This window comes from Aythya marila, assembly GCF_965140915.1.
Source record: "Aythya marila genome assembly, chromosome: 1".
NCBI classification, from domain to species: Eukaryota; Metazoa; Chordata; class Aves; order Anseriformes; family Anatidae; genus Aythya; species Aythya marila.
This window is the reverse complement of record NC_139042.1, coordinates 132,079,503-132,094,938: the sequence shown is the minus strand read 5'-3', so window position 1 is coordinate 132,094,938 and position 15,436 is coordinate 132,079,503. Positions and strand designations below refer to the sequence as shown.

The 15,436-nt window shown below is 46.6% G+C and overlaps 1 protein-coding gene across 13 annotated transcripts in view; it reads right to left on the bottom strand.

Moving 5' to 3' along the window:
• Positions 1-10,782, bottom strand: part of PPFIBP1 (PPFIA binding protein 1) — a 113,016-nt gene extending 102,234 nt beyond the window's left edge. For 3 of the 13 annotated variants that reach the window (XM_082783153.1, XM_082783146.1, XM_082783157.1), the window contains exon 1: positions 10,496-10,776. The gene's annotated coding sequence lies outside the window, so the exon portion shown is untranslated. Of the gene's footprint in view, positions 1-10,142; positions 10,166-10,495 lie in introns of those variants that run through there. The other 10 variants (XM_082783158.1, XM_082783155.1, XM_082783159.1 and 7 more) reach the window with 8 other exon arrangements.
• Positions 10,783-15,436: the final 4,654 nt, after the last annotated feature.

The window sequence follows — 15,436 nt, the reverse complement described above, 5'->3', positions numbered from 1 at the left end:
GCCACAAGCTGTCTCTTTTCAGATGCTACATGAAACACAAGGGAAAAGAAAGCTGGATTTAGCTGGTGCACTTACTGTCAGTTCATCTACCAAGAGCTCAGGTCAGGTAGTTTTCTATTTAAAACAACTCATTTTTTCAGCCTCACAAGGTTAAAAGAACAAAAATTTATTCCAGTAACCAAATACTGAACAAGCGTGCAACAATTACTTAACTAATGCAAACGATTTTCAGTCTGCATGCAAGGAAATATGGGATAATTGTAGGGCACTCTCTTCCATTAGCATTTTGCAAGTACTTTTTAGGTAGCCATGGAGACATTACAGCCTTTTACTTCTCGCTGTCATAACTAGACAGCTATTGATTTATTTGTAAAAATTCCCTGAAAGAGAGCAGAGAAAGAAGGAGTTTCATACACCACAAGATCTGAGTGCAAGAAGCTGAAGACTCAGAAGGATTTTAGATAGAGACAGCAGCATGGAGGCTTCTTGCAGAAAGTAGCCCTGAACTCAAGGTACTGCTTTAGCACTTTTTCCAAGTCAGAAGGAAAAAACATCCACTACTACATAACATGCAGACAACAGAGGGACAGCCTCCCAGCCTGGTCCAAAAGGAGTAACATCTCTAGCTCTACCTGCCACCATCCTGTACAAAAGGAGGCAATCTCCAAGGGCCTGCTGTGGTTTTGCTCTGACAAAAAGCTCTCTGGAGATGTGATAGGACTCCATCCTTGCAATGTTGTCACCATTAGCAGGGCAAACATGGTTCCAGCTTCCAACCTCACTTTCAATGCTCTTTGTAATGCCTGATAACACACACCAAAGGGAATGAAGAAGGAAGGGGATGTTAAGTTTGGGAATGTGCAGAACTGCTTTTACTATGGAAAGTTTCCGTTTACTGAATCAACACAGGCAATCACCACACAGGGCTAGAAGACATTCCCTCTCCTCCCAGTCAGCATATGTGGATGCCTCACCCCTGGCAGGCATTGCAGGTGATCAGTCCCTCCTCTCTATGGGAAAGCCTTTTGACAAATGTCTCGCCCAACTTCTCTGCACATCACCCTCCTTTCCCTCTGCAGCTCCAGAGTTTCTGTAAGCAAAATAAATGCTGGTCATTAGCAGCCATTTCTACCATGATGCCCAAAACAATTCCAAAAGAAATGCCATTTGCCATATAGACATCTTTATGATCAAGTACTTCTGCATATGTGGATTTAACAGTGCATGTCGTGATGAGTGATTCTGAAAGCCAAACAAGCAACCTGGAAAAGACTGCATCACACAGATAAGGACGTGCAAGTAATTACAGATTCAGGTCCCACTCAGATACTCTTAGTAATAAGAACAATGTATCAGGCCCATAACAGATTTTTCCTTTTGGATGAAACAGAGAGGAAAGCCTATTCGACCAAAATATTTTTCTTATATTCACCTTAGACACAGTCACAACAATGGAGCCCAAACCTGCAAGATTATCTTCCCCACCAAGCTGCAGGAAGTTTACCAGCACCACCCTGAAAATAAATCACAATGCTCTTATCTCCACATTACATTTTAAGCCTCACGGCTGTTCACGGAAAGGATGCTCTCTAGCAGTGCTGCAAACAGAGGGACAGCCAGCCAGATGCTGCTGCAGAAGCATGTCCATGGATGATGGACCTGTTACTACTCCTGGCATGTAACGCTCAATTGCATCATCGATACTGCTTCATTAATTCCTGTGAAGGCCTGGAAGGGGGAAAGGATTCATCATCCATGGGAAGCTTGCTGAGAAACATCATCACAGCCTTTGGGGCATATGGGTGCTGCCGCCGTAGGTGGAAGCACAGGGTCTTGTGAGCACCACGGCACTTTCACCGTTCTCGGCAGTGGTCGGACCAGCCCACGCTAAAAACACACAGCCACAGCTATGCTGTGTACACCTGCAAGGCCAGGGAGTGTAAGGGGGGCACATCTGCGCCCCCAGCAAGGGTGGTGAGAACAGATGCACTCACATGGTGTCCAAAGTCCTGCTTGTGCTGTGGGTCCTGCAGACACCCCTGAAAACAAGTTTCTATACCAGCACTGTCAGAGGTTGCAGTGATCCTACCCAGCACTGCATGGAAGGTACATGTAGAACACCAACAGGACATGTCAGGAAACCTCTGAGAGGACACTTTTGGTTGGAACCTGTTAATAACAGGTTTCATACCCAAAGGAAGGGGTAGACAAATGTAAGCCACTATACGCTCTTTTGTGGTTTTTGTCCTCTCCAATAAACAGAAAAGAATCCCAGCCTAAGACAATAAATTCTCTTTCATTGAAATAAGAAAAACAAGTTCTTAGACCCAAGCTTAGCCAAGATACATAAATATGCATTTCTGAACTTTCCCCTGATGTTTCCTTTAAAAACGTAAATTAAAAGTGCTGTCACGCATTAAATGAACTTTGGTTACATAAAAAAAAAAAAAAGCTGAATGGTTCTAAGATCCAACTGACAAGCCTTTTCAGATCCCTGCTCTAAACCAAAACCAACTTCCCACAGACTTAAATTAAGAGTTAAAAAAAAAAAAAAAAAAAAAAAAAAAAAAAAAAAAAAACGCCTCCTTTGTTTTATGCTGTTATGGAAGCAGGATAGAAGGCACTACAAAGCTAGCACCCAAACCATCGGGAGGCACCTAGCTCCCATGTGCCTTTCCCAGAGATTAGCTGGTCAACACACCCACCTTGTCCTGAGGCAGACCTTGCCCCACTGTGTGCACAGCAGTGGACAGGAACTGGGGAGAAAACATGAAGGGCCCCCTTGCAGCACAGAGAGATTCTCAGGAGGTATGCTATCCAAAGCGACTGGCAGCTTTGGGTAGCATGCAACAGAGACCTTGCATACGTCATCTTGGGAGGATTAAGTTTTTGTCTCATTCTTATAAGAGGACCCCAATGTACCACCCCTTCCACCCAATGAGCAAAAGCCTATCAGAGGTGCTTTCACTATAGGAAGGAGAGCAAAAAGGCTCCAGCTGAGCAGCAGAGGGAGCAGAGCCATTCATTACGCCACCACCTCCCACCACAGCAGCCTGCCTTCCAGCATGTACATTCGGATGGGGAATCCAGCTGCTCCCAGCACCGTGATTGCTCCTGGCCCCCCCACAGCCACCACGTCCCCAGCATGGCCCCATCCATGCCCTTGCCTCCATCTGCACCCTATTCTCTTCAGCTCTCAGAGGCAACACACTCTGCCCACTTCTCTGGGATGGATACAAATAAACCAGTGCTACATTTAAGCTAGGTGGTGGAGAAGACCCTTTGAATCTACCAGAAAGCCTTACACAGCAAGGTACAACAGCAGTCACATGCCTAGTATCTATTAATATCCTTCTACACTCTAATTGCAGAGATAATATCCTTCTACACTCTAACTACACTCTAACTGCAGAGATCCCAATTAGCTACATGCTCCCTCTCCTTGCCAACGCTTCACCTCTGCAGGACCTTTTCATTACTTGAGTACCTGACCCAAGGCTAAGGGAAAACAGATTCTAGCAGTGTCCATACAGCAAGGGTGATTTTCACAAACCCACACTGTCTGCACCCTTGTTGAGCTGGACAGAACCCATGACCACTGCTACAGCCATGCGGGACAATAACTATGTTCAGAAACACAGCAACAGCTCAACACATTTGTACAATGAAGATACTTTTTGTCACCTGCCGGTTGAGACAGACGTTGATAATTTGCATCATGCTCTGCACAACCTTAATTTGGTCCTACACACACCTTCACATGCCCATCTCATGACTTCTGAAAACACAGAGACCAGCCTCCAAGGGCCCGCACATTGTTCTCCCCATACTTACACTCCCTGTGATTTAGGCCACTTAAAATAGCTCACCTGCTTCAACAACGCTTATACCTTTGAGGCTGGATTTCTCCCTGAACCTATAGCTACAGCTAATGTGTACGTATACTTGAGAGAGAAAATATCAAGTCAAGACTTCAGGAGAATACCTACCTAGACGTTCTGGACAACTCTAGATCCTTTGAATGGCATTGAAGTTCACTGAACATTGGGGATTCTGCTCAGTTCAACAGCTGCCTTGCCAAAAGCCTTTCAGTGTCACATAGCACACCAAGTAAACCCAGCACATCCTCAAAGTCAGTGACTGACTGCAGGAACCTCAGATCAACTGCTGGGTGTGCAGCAAGCTCTTTCCCTTAGGGGTCACCAGGAAAGCAGGAGTCAGCAATAAACCACAAGCCACAGAAACTACTGCGATGAACTGAACGCAGCCAGCTCAAGCCATGGCTCTCCCTTGAAGCATGAACATGATCAAACCTTAACCGTACCTCTCTGCTGTAGAGAGAGAAACCAGTTACAGAGTTCTGCTTCGAGGGACAAAAGCCAATAGAACAGCTTCTGATTCACTCCCTGAATTCCTCTCCTTGGACAAAAGAAAAAATACATCGTTATTTTTAAGGACCTTCTATTTAAATTCAGAACTTGCCGTGAGATGTCCTATTCCTCACACTGCTAGCTTAGGGATATAGTTTAGTGGGGACTGCTAGCGTTAGGTCAGAGGTTGGACTCGATGATCTTGAGGTCTCTTCCAACCTAGAAATTCTGTGATTCTGTGATTCTAAGCCAGTCATTCAGCCCATGGATGTCCAACCACATAACCACAAGCGAATCAGGTTCACAGGGCCATGCCCACCATGCAGCACAGGGATAGCAATGTGTAAAGCTGTCACAGGATCACAAGTCACCACCCTTCCTCAGGAAGTGATCCTGCTGCTAATTTGATAAGTGTGTGTGTGTTCCTGATTCTGCCAGTCATAAAAGATCACTACAAGGGGAATATTTGAAAATGAGGAGATGGAGGCTGGCCTATTCAGCAGCTTGCTTGTTTTTACTACAAAAGCTATGTTCTGTTACCAGCTAAAGTTTGGGAATGTTGTATCTCCCTTCAGAACCACTGCAGTCTTATGAATTATTTGGGGTCATCTCCTACTTTCATATTTTAAATACACACTACACTTTTCCCCTAGATTTTTGTTTCAGAATTGATCAACTCGAAAACAGGCATGTAAGACCATATTATCATCATCATTTCCACTTATTTTTTTCTTGCTGCATTACAGATGTGGCAAAAGTTGTTCTCCCACATCTGCCACATTTGGACTTACGAGAAAACTTTAAAAATCAGATAACCACTAGCATAAATCTGCACACTTTAAATCAAAGACATAATTATAGGGCTGTCTTTAACAGCGCAAAGATTCACCAGTTCAGATGCTGTAATAGCTGGCTCAAGTCTCTGCCTTAAGTTCTCCACTAACATTTAAGAAAAAAAGCTTTCAAAGAAAGATGCAAGTACAAATCAAATTTTGGACCACTGCACTCTATCTTGGAGTCCCTATGCTCACAGATGGCATTCAATGGGATTTTATTCATTCAAGAGTGTAGCAGTGAGCCTACCAGAAGTGTGACTGCCATCAAGATGCACGTACATGGCTGCTTAAAGTCGGACTTTTTGTTATTTCTGTCTTTCTTCTGGCACGTTGAACCAGAGACTCTTTAAATGGCCTCTGGCCCTGGTTCTTTGGCACAACCAGTATGGCTTAATGAGGCAGAGCAACAGCGAGCAGCCTTACCTTAACAGACAGTGGGACACCAGCCTGATGCCGGACAGGTTATCCAATCTCCCTTGCCTAAGTAATCTCACATGTTTTGGCTTTTGCATCTCCCAGCAGTTTTAGCAAGATTCACACTTGTTCTTCTCTTTCATCAAAAGCATGGTACTACTCTAGTCTACACCAGGGGCTGTTCCTCGTGGCCCTAAGACAACATGCAGGAAAAGATGCAGCATGCAAGCAATGAGGGCAAGATTTAGCAGCACTCCCCCCACAGAGTGAGCACCTCTCGTGGAGACAGTGCTGGTGAAACTTTAGCTCTCATGGCCTGAAGGGACAAAGCAGTCGAAAACAAGACAGCGCAGGACTCCCACCCAGGGGAAAAACTGCTGGGGTTTGCCAGGCTGGACTGCACAGCCCAAGCCCTTCCACATTCTCCACCTGCCTTCTCTGTTACAGATGAAGGTGGCTAAGGAGAACACAGAGAGAAGGAAGAATACAGCTGTGGCTGGTTTCAAGACCTGTATCTAAATATATTTCCACTGAGGAAAGAAATCAGCTCTTTACATAATTGGTTTATCTTGGCCTTGTGACAGAAACAGAAGCAGAGCAGTTATAAAAAGCATAAAGCTTTAAAACACCACATTTTCCTCATGTACAACATAAGTCACAGAGGGACAAAATGCTCTGGAAGTTAAAGGTATCAGGAAATCGCATATGCCCGTAGCAAGGGCAATGCATACAATGGGAAAGCAACTGAAAATCCAGTGTGATGACTTAATTATTGATGGAAAATTCAATTCTTTACACAGAATGAAAGTTATGATCTTGGGAGCAAAGCCTGTTAGAAAAATAACAGACAGCCAGTCTTCTCTCCCTGAGCTGGACCAAAACACAAGCCAACTGGGGAGACATGGGTAGAAAAAGAGAGGGGGGAAACTGATGTATCGCTGCCTGCATCTTGCTGTGTGTTCATGGCTGAACACCCTTGCTAGGGCACTCAGAGCAAGGAGAGAGCCAAGGCAAAGACCCCACCAGAAAGGCACCAAGATAGGTGTTACAGCTCAGTGTACCCATCTGTTGAGCTCTCAGTCGCCTGAAGTTAGAGATGCAACAGCTGCTGATAACAACCCTGTGGCAAGAGAAAAAATCATCCTCCAAAAAGACCAAGCTTTAATCCTGGATTGGATGCTGACTTCTCAAGAACCAGGAGATGTAATCTCTCGGAAGTAACACGCTGCCTTTCCTATGACAGGCTACAAAGATTAGTGTACATAAAACCACTGTCTTCAAAGTGCTGTCTGAACAGTGAACATCATTGATTTCTGAGATCCTCCACTCATAGATAACCTGTTCAGCAGTGATCCCTCCAGCAATATCACTCACTGTCCTACCAAGGCACACGGCAGGCTGATGCCCTCCTTCCGCTGCAGCCAGAACAGTCAGCACACATGCAAAGACTGGCACAGGAGGAGAACAAGACATGGTATTTCTGTTAAAGAGACACCAAAACATGCAACCTGGGCTCTGGGCACACAAACGGATATACAGCAGGGCAAGGCAGGGTGTGAATTCATAGTACATGATGAATAAATGTTAAGTGAGTGCCTGGGTATAGACACCAGCAGTAAACACGAGACAAGGCAGCGTAGTTTACCTCTCTTGGACTGCATCCAAGAGCAGAGTCGCTAATGAGATGACTAATGGGATCTCACAATGACAAATGGGGGGAACACCACTCAGCCTAAGTATAGGACGGTACTAAGTGTTTTTATTTATTAAGGTATTGTTTTTATTTATTCTTAATACACAGCTGTATACAGAAGCTGCACACAAGAAGAGCAAACACAACAACGCCTGCCTGCCAAAGCGAGGCCGTACAGAAATAGGCCAGAACATAATCGCAGATCTCTAAAGAAGCAACAAAACTTGAGCTTTGCTTTGCAGCCAGAAAATAACAAAGGTACAGATGGATGAGAAGCAGCCACCTCAGGCATAGCAACCTAACCTGCACATTGCCATTTAGGAGCTGAGGCACAAGTCACCAGCACCTTAACAAAAGGCATGGAGATTGTCAGCAGTGGGACAGGGGCTTCACCAAACTCTAACACCACAGAAATTTCCAGGATGCTCCACTGTCTCCCTGAATCCTGTCAGATATTTGGGCTATTTCATTCTCTACCAAAAACTACACCAAACCAACAGACTCGCCAGGAATGAGCATTTACTTTCTTGCACTCCTTTTACCCCTTCCTTGGGGCCAAGGACACGTTTTGGACAGTCATATCAGACATGTGACACAGGCACCTCTCTGTGCTCCCTCACCATCACAGACAACACACGATTTGAAGCACCACAAAGGAAATTAGTAACTCTAACGGGTCTGCAGCAGCACTATTTTGTCCTCAGTAAGCCAGAGGTACATTTTGATACCATCAGATCACTGTTAAGAAAGTAAGCAAGCCGCCTTTGTTCCAGACCTCTTACTTCAGAGGAGTAAGTCTCTCCTCATTGAAACTGTCTTGATTCCTTGATGCAGTGTAAGACATAAAAACCACAGACACCCTACTCTGGCAGATTTAAGACAAAACCTCCTGCAGCACATGGGACCATGCACATCAGCACATAGCGTTTCCTCTCCTCAGACCAGCCTGACACAACTGGTGATCAGAGAGCAGATGTTGTCCTCCTCATCACCGGCAAGCGATGGGACCAGGCTGGCAGCACCAGATGAGAACGAGCCTCAGCGTCCTGGGAATGGCTGTAATTTCACGAACGCCAACAGTTATCCTCACAGGCACAGCTTGCAAGCGAAGTCTCCCAGTACACCTCCAGAGATCTTTTAATCAGAACCCCATTACCTCCCACAACATGTTTTATACTGCAACAGACAGCACAGCCCAAAGCAGGAACATGACTTGCATCTATGTAGGAACAGAAGATGGCATTCAGCAGCGCCTTCTGCCCCATGTGACATCCCTGACCTCAAGGCACTCTACCCTGCATGGAAGCAGAAACGTTACTCACAGATTTCTCCACAGCACCGATCTACTGTGGACACATGTGCAGAGGACAGAACAGCTCAAACGTTCTTCAGCTGATCTGCTAAACCTAGAACTGAGCCAGCACACAGGATGAAAACCCACGGCAAAACTCACCGAAGCTGCAGAGGTGCCTGAATCTGGCATGATATATTTTGACTTGGGCTCTTGACAGAGTTACAGCAGCTGTTGAATATCTAACAGCACCTTGCTCAAAAGCAGCAGTGCCTCTGAATAGGAGCAACGCTGCTGGAGAGAGAGACAGCTCTCACAGGCCCAGCTCTGCAGCCAGGTAAACACATGCAGCTGACACTGCCTTCAGGGAGAGAAACAGTGGCTTCATACTCCAGGCATGGCAACATTGATCTTTAAGAGCCACGCAGCACGCACTGAGTCAGTCTCTCACTTGCACACCAAACAATTCCCCCTGCTTCAAGGAGCTGATCTACAGCTTTTCAAGAAATTACACTAAATCCTATTGTCAAAACTCTCCCAGGATGGCTTCCACCCAAACTGTGGAGCGCTGCAGCTCCTCACTTCCTACCAACACAAAAAAAGTCTCTCTAGACCAAAACGCTTGCCGTGTTTGGAACCAAAACTTAAAACAGATTTCAGTTTTCCTGGTTTCTGGAATGACCCTACAACCTGTCTGCAGCACTGCCTTGTGAATCTCATCAGTTTTACTGAAATCCGTATTCACGTTTTTATTGTAACGGCAAGCCACTTTTGTCCTTGACAAACATAAATCCTCAAGCAATGGCTGCTACCTTTAATAGAAGCAATAAATCTGGATTTGGCACACTGAAACATCTTGCTGTCAGATACTCGATAATGTAAGCACAAAGAATATTCTCACTCCAAGTGACCCATTTTTGCTGCTTAGTTTTTGGAACTCTCATTGCTCAATCGTGCTGCCATTTCAATACATGCCAGAGCTCACACATTTTGCTGCTGGTAGTATCTGAGCTTGGGCTGAAATAAACAGAACCAGCAGAGTCTGAATGCTCCAGACACAGCCAAGCGCACGTCCCAAAAAGTGTTCATCTGCGTTTGTCCCAAATCATCTGCACTGCACTTCCACAGGAGAGCACAAGCGTGATGTTATACCGCAGAAAAGCGCTTAACAGCGTGGCTTATTTCTTCCCGTGAAAACAGCTATATAGGTACAAAGCACCTTTTCACTGCTACAGCTGCACCTCAGCCAGGGCGTGAGCTAGCACAGCTATTTCAGCTCACCCAAGTCCCAGAACTAAAAGAAACAGACCTAGAAAAAATAATTATAGGATGTAAGAACCCCAGGCCTTAAATCAAAACACATTTGCTCGTGCAGGATATGACTCCCAGCCAAATTTTCACAGCACTCCTAACTACAGCGTCCCACCACAGCCTGCACCGATGAAAGCGGAGGCTTCCGCTCCCCCAAACCTCCCTAAACTCTACTCCGGGAACGAAAGCCAGCTCCAGGGCGCTCACCAGGGCCGACTCCAGCTCACCTCTAGCCGGGCTGCGGCGGGGTCACGCTCCCTCGCCCGGCCCGGGGGCGGCAGCCCGGAGGGAGGGCAGCCGGGCTCCTCCGCCCAAGCCAGGCCAGGGCCGCGGGCCAGCGGCTCCAGGGGGCCCCGCTGGGCCGGACTTGGGCGGCAGAGACCCCCTGCGGGGACGGCAGCAGGCGGTGGGGACCCCCTGCGGGGACGGGAGCCGTCTAGCCCTGGGGACACCCGGCCAGGCGACGGCCCCGGGCTCGGCGCCCGCACGGCGGCGGGACGGGACGGGGCAGCCGCGCTCGGCTACGCCGGCTTCGTGCCGAGCCTCGGGAGCCCCCCGCAGGGGCCCAGCTCCCCCTTACCTGCGCCCGAAGCCGCGCCGGGCACTCCCAGGTCGGCCGCACCTCTGACTGCCGCCTGCTCCGGGCTGCCCCGCCTGGCACAGGGCGGCCAGGACCCAGCGGGGCCGCGCCGCGCCGGGCCCTCGCCTCGCTCCCCGCCCCGGGGCTGGGCCTCCCCGACGGGGCGGGCGGCAGCGCCGGGCCGAGCTGGGGCCCTGATTGGGCCCCACCGCAGTCACTCGGCCGGCGGAGGCCGGCGGGGAAGGTGGGAGCGGCGCTGGCCGCCCCCACCGCCGCCCCTCAGCCACAGCCCCTAGGTGCTGGGAGGCTCTCTCCGGCTTCCTCCCGCCGCCTTCGCGCTTCGGCTGCCGGCTCTTGCTCTCTGCCGCTGGGCTAACATATTCTCCCGCATCCCTCGGATGGCTCCCGGGGAGCCCCAAGGGTCGGTCGCGACACCCAGCTCCATTGGCCAGAGAGAAGACACCGGCCCTGCGCGCCTGGCGGCCAGGTCAACCCGCAGAGCCCGGGTTCGGGATTCACTCGACGCCAAATTTCTTTATTCCCGGAGCTCTTCCTCCCGTCCCCTCCTCCACCGGACGGGTTAGACAAAGCGCTTAACTTAATCGTTTTGGATGTGGAAAAGTGGTTTGGTGGTGCATCATTTCTGACTGTAGCTGCTAAAAAAAATGTGAAATTTTCTATTCAGAACTGCATGGAAAGTAAACATTTTGAGTTCTCGACCCAATTTGGAGCATGACATTCACTGTTCAAGCACAGTTTACAGAGAGGAAAAACTGATGCAAAACACCTTTTTTTTTCTGGCAGGTTACCAGTCTGTGGAGTTGGCCACAAAGCTGGAGTACATCACAGATTCAAGAGGGGTCAAGTCTTAGGCTGCAAGAAAAGAAGGAAAAGCAGCCACACAGTTACTAATCCCTGGTCTTCCTTTGTATCTGTTAGTTCTTCCATCTCAAAACTTCAGTGGCTAACTACAGTTTTTGACATTTCTGTATCACATTCTACAGTTGGTCTTTTTGCCCATTTTCTCAAACCTTCATTGAAGCCATCAGTGTTACTGTTTTGCTCAGCACCTTGCTGTTGGCTACATACTAGTGCCAGACTCCTGGGTCCAGCTCTCCATGTTTTGTCCCTCTGAAGATGACTGGTGTTCACTTGCATCATAGCAAGCTGTTGAAACAACTGTTGATCTCCATGCTTGTCAGTCAGTCTTCTGGGTCAACTATTCATTTCTGGTAACTCCTTTTTTTTTTTTTTTTTTTTTTTTTTTTTTAACACTTTAATTCAGAAAGTGAGGGTTCTTACTAAAGTAATTCAGAAGAGCTTCATTAGGACGGCATACAAGTGAGATTCATCTGAAAGCAAATCTGAGCTGACAGAACGTTTCAAACAACTGTTTGCATCAAAGAAAGTATCTTTGCAGGTTAAGACACATCTCTGATAAGACTTTCTAGCATGCTTATCTCTCATCTCCCAAAATAGTTTAGCCTTTTTTGCTTGAGGCTAGTTTGCAAGGAAAGGTTGATTTTCTCTACCTTTGTGAAAATGTGGTATCTGAGAATGCAAGCATCTCAGAAGTCCCTCCTGTGAAGGCTGTGGGAGGTCATGATAAATCAGTGTTTTCTAACATTTTTCATTGCTTGAGCAGGTGAAGGGAAAGATCTTTTCCCTCACTTACTGTGGTTGCAAATCAATAAATAGTGTTAAGCCCAGTATTTCAAAAGCTGCAGAGGCATTTTGAAGGTACAACAGACACTGCCTTATGAATGCGGTGCTAGGAGTCTTATGCATTGACAGCATTGTACAGCGAGGGACGTGGGTTCACATGTAAGCTGCTCCAGCACTGCCTGACCATCCAACTGGGCATCACTCTGTCCCCTCATCAGGTTGCCAGTCTCACAGGAACCACCCAGTTGGGTTGGGTTGCTCTGAATGAGTGAAAAAATTACTTTTTCAGTTGGATCAGGCCCCCAAGATCCCTGCTGCAAAGCAGGCATTTGGAGCGTAGGGGCAGGGGCACAAGCAGGACCGTGCCATCCACCAGCAGCAACTGCAAAAGCAGATTAAACCCATTGCAAAACAGCCATTAATGGCACTCTTATTAAATCTGTGACGTATCTACTCTGTGTTTCTGCTTCAACTTTCCTCCTGAATGATAAACATTTTTGTTGTTTTTTAAACAGTTTTTAATGTGGTTATCCTTGCAACACTCACAGGCATCACTATCTCATTTTACAGTTTAAGTGACTCATGATGGTTAATTGGGAGTGTTGATGACTTCTAGTGATCCACATTTCAGTTTTGCTCTCACCTGGAAGTCTTCAGCTGCACAATAGTCATTAGCCCCATATCTCCATATCAGTGCTTCCTCATGGGCAGAGCTCCTAAATACAACAGTCCATGTACACTGTAGCCAATTCTATTTCATTTTATTTAAAAATTCAGCAGCTTCCCAGGGCCCAGAAGTCTTACGTTTAGACCTAAACCACTTCCTAAAACACAACAGCTAGAAGAGCTGAGGGATCTTCTTCCACATGGGTGATGATTTCACACCTAGGCTGTGCAGGTGCTTTCATTTCAGGAGAGCTTAAAAAGCAGATTTGGTGAGTCGCTCCTTCTGTTCACAGATGGGTGTTAACCCTGAAGCTGAGCCAGGGTGGGCTCGGGTCAGGTCTCTGCTTCTACATCCTCTGGCATGGCCATGTCAGCCAGAGCTGTGATGGGATCAGGCCCATCAGTGGCAGAGCGGTGCCAGCAACAGCACCTTGTGCAGACGTGAGGATAAGCAGGGAGAACCATCAGGGTAGCTTATTTCACTCAAGAAAGCTGGAAATTGCCCACTCAGCAAAAACTGTTTTACTGTTAGAATCTGCATCTATGTTGGGAATGTTTGCTTTCTGACCAGCTATCATAGCTCTGCTGTCAGAGTTGTCCTGGCTTTCAGTTACCTTTAGTATCCTGGCTATTAAACACTTAACTATCACAGAGCTAATTGTCTGAGCCAAAACCTCAAGCTTATGTATGACATTATGTTCAGTCCTGGGACAAAGCAGTGTACAAACAGTTTCTAGCTGTCAAATCAATAATTTAACTTTCCTCCTTATGTTTAAATTCCTGTATAAACCCTTCCTAAGAAGGAGAGGAGGAGAGAAGGTTCAGTGGCAATAGCATTGACTTACTCCATAGCAGCCCTGGTACAAAATGCCCCCAGAACTGTACCCCCCAAAAACTATCAGATTTCTGACATTGGTTGTCCCATTGCTGCCTCTGCCTGCAGCTAGGCTTTTGAAAATGCTGTAAGAAAAGCCTCGCACACTGAACAGACTGCTAAACTCACAGAAGGGATGCTGCCTTGGCTCTGCTGGGCTGGCCAGAAAGACATGAAGACACGAAGAAAGACATTTTTGTAGTTTAAATCTCCCAGAAGGAAGACCACTTAAGAAATGACCGATCTGCTCCTGTGCATGGGATTGTTTCAGTCATGGAATTGTGGCCATCACCAGACTATTGAGATAACTAGCTTTGCATATTTTACCTGGGAAGCTCGTACAGTTAGCCCCTGAAGTATTAGCAGGAAAAATCAAAGTCAATTTTTTTTTTTTTCAACTGGGCATGAAAGCTTTCCATAAAACTTTACACATCTATGTGGGTGCAAAAGTAATTGGCTGCAGGAAAACTTCTTCAGCCTGAACACTGAGGAGAACATAAGAGAAGTGTCAGGCCATGTCTGAGAATTACAAAAAATAATAAAGGGGAGAAGATGGTCGTTCTATGTAGAATGTGAGCAAGAGACAACCTCAGATGGTGGTTCAGATGGGCTTTGTCTTTCTGTTATTTTGGATGATAGCAATCATTAAAAACAGAAAAGGAAAAACCACAGTTCTAAAGTATGTTTTATGTTCTTAAATTTCTGCAGGCCTACAAAACATTTTTCTTTCCACGGAGGTCTCCTGCTGGCTCATGTAGCTATAGATGTAGCTTTACTGGGCTCAAGTACTCTTTGGGTTGATGCCCATGCAATTCTTGTAGCAATTCTCTCTGTATCAGAAGATAATTACTTACATTCAGTGGCTGATTTCCGATATACCCAGTAAACATACTCACTCGATCAAGAAAAGTCAGAAGCCCTTTGGGTATTTGGAGTGTTTATCTTCAGACACAGGAAAAAACATTCCATAACAAAGTGGTGTGACAGTAGTCAAGAAAAACATAGAGGTAGCAGTGCTAACTTTTACTGGTAGACCTATTGGTGGAATGTGCCAAATAAACACCCCTCCACTTAAATACTTTAATACTCCACACACACACACAGCTTGCACGATGCAACAACACCAGCAAGGCAAACACCTGAGTCCCTAAGCACTGCACAATGTTATCAGAGAAAAGCAGGCATGGTGGACACAGAAGGACACAACAAACAGCATTCTTTTCTCCCAGTGCCTACTGAAAGCCCTTCAAGAGATTCAACTTGTAACATCTGCCTAATCTGAGGAAAGCTTTTCTTCTAGGCAAGGGCAAGTCCATTCCTTGTACACTGTTGTTCACATCTGACCGCACCACTGCCCTTCAGCTATGCCTGGCTGGGGGTGACATCCTACACTTAAGCTTCTGTGCCCTGACCTTTAGGATAATTTTCACTATTCATTTCCTACTAATTCTGAACTCGTGATTATCCATTTTGCCTAGCACTGTTTGCATACATATATTATCACCCATTAGTTCCTTTCATAATGACCTCCTCATTCCCATTCCCCAGGGAAATGCATGAATACAGCCACCTTATTTTTTTTTTCTAAGTTTCCCAGGTACTCATCAAACACATCCTTTGGTCCAGTTTGTTCTCAGCATCAGCTTCTATATCGCACCACTGGTGCTCCTGCATGGAGTCTTTTCATAGTTCTGCTAAAATCAGGCTTATAGCTATACCCCAAATCCTTTTAGCTG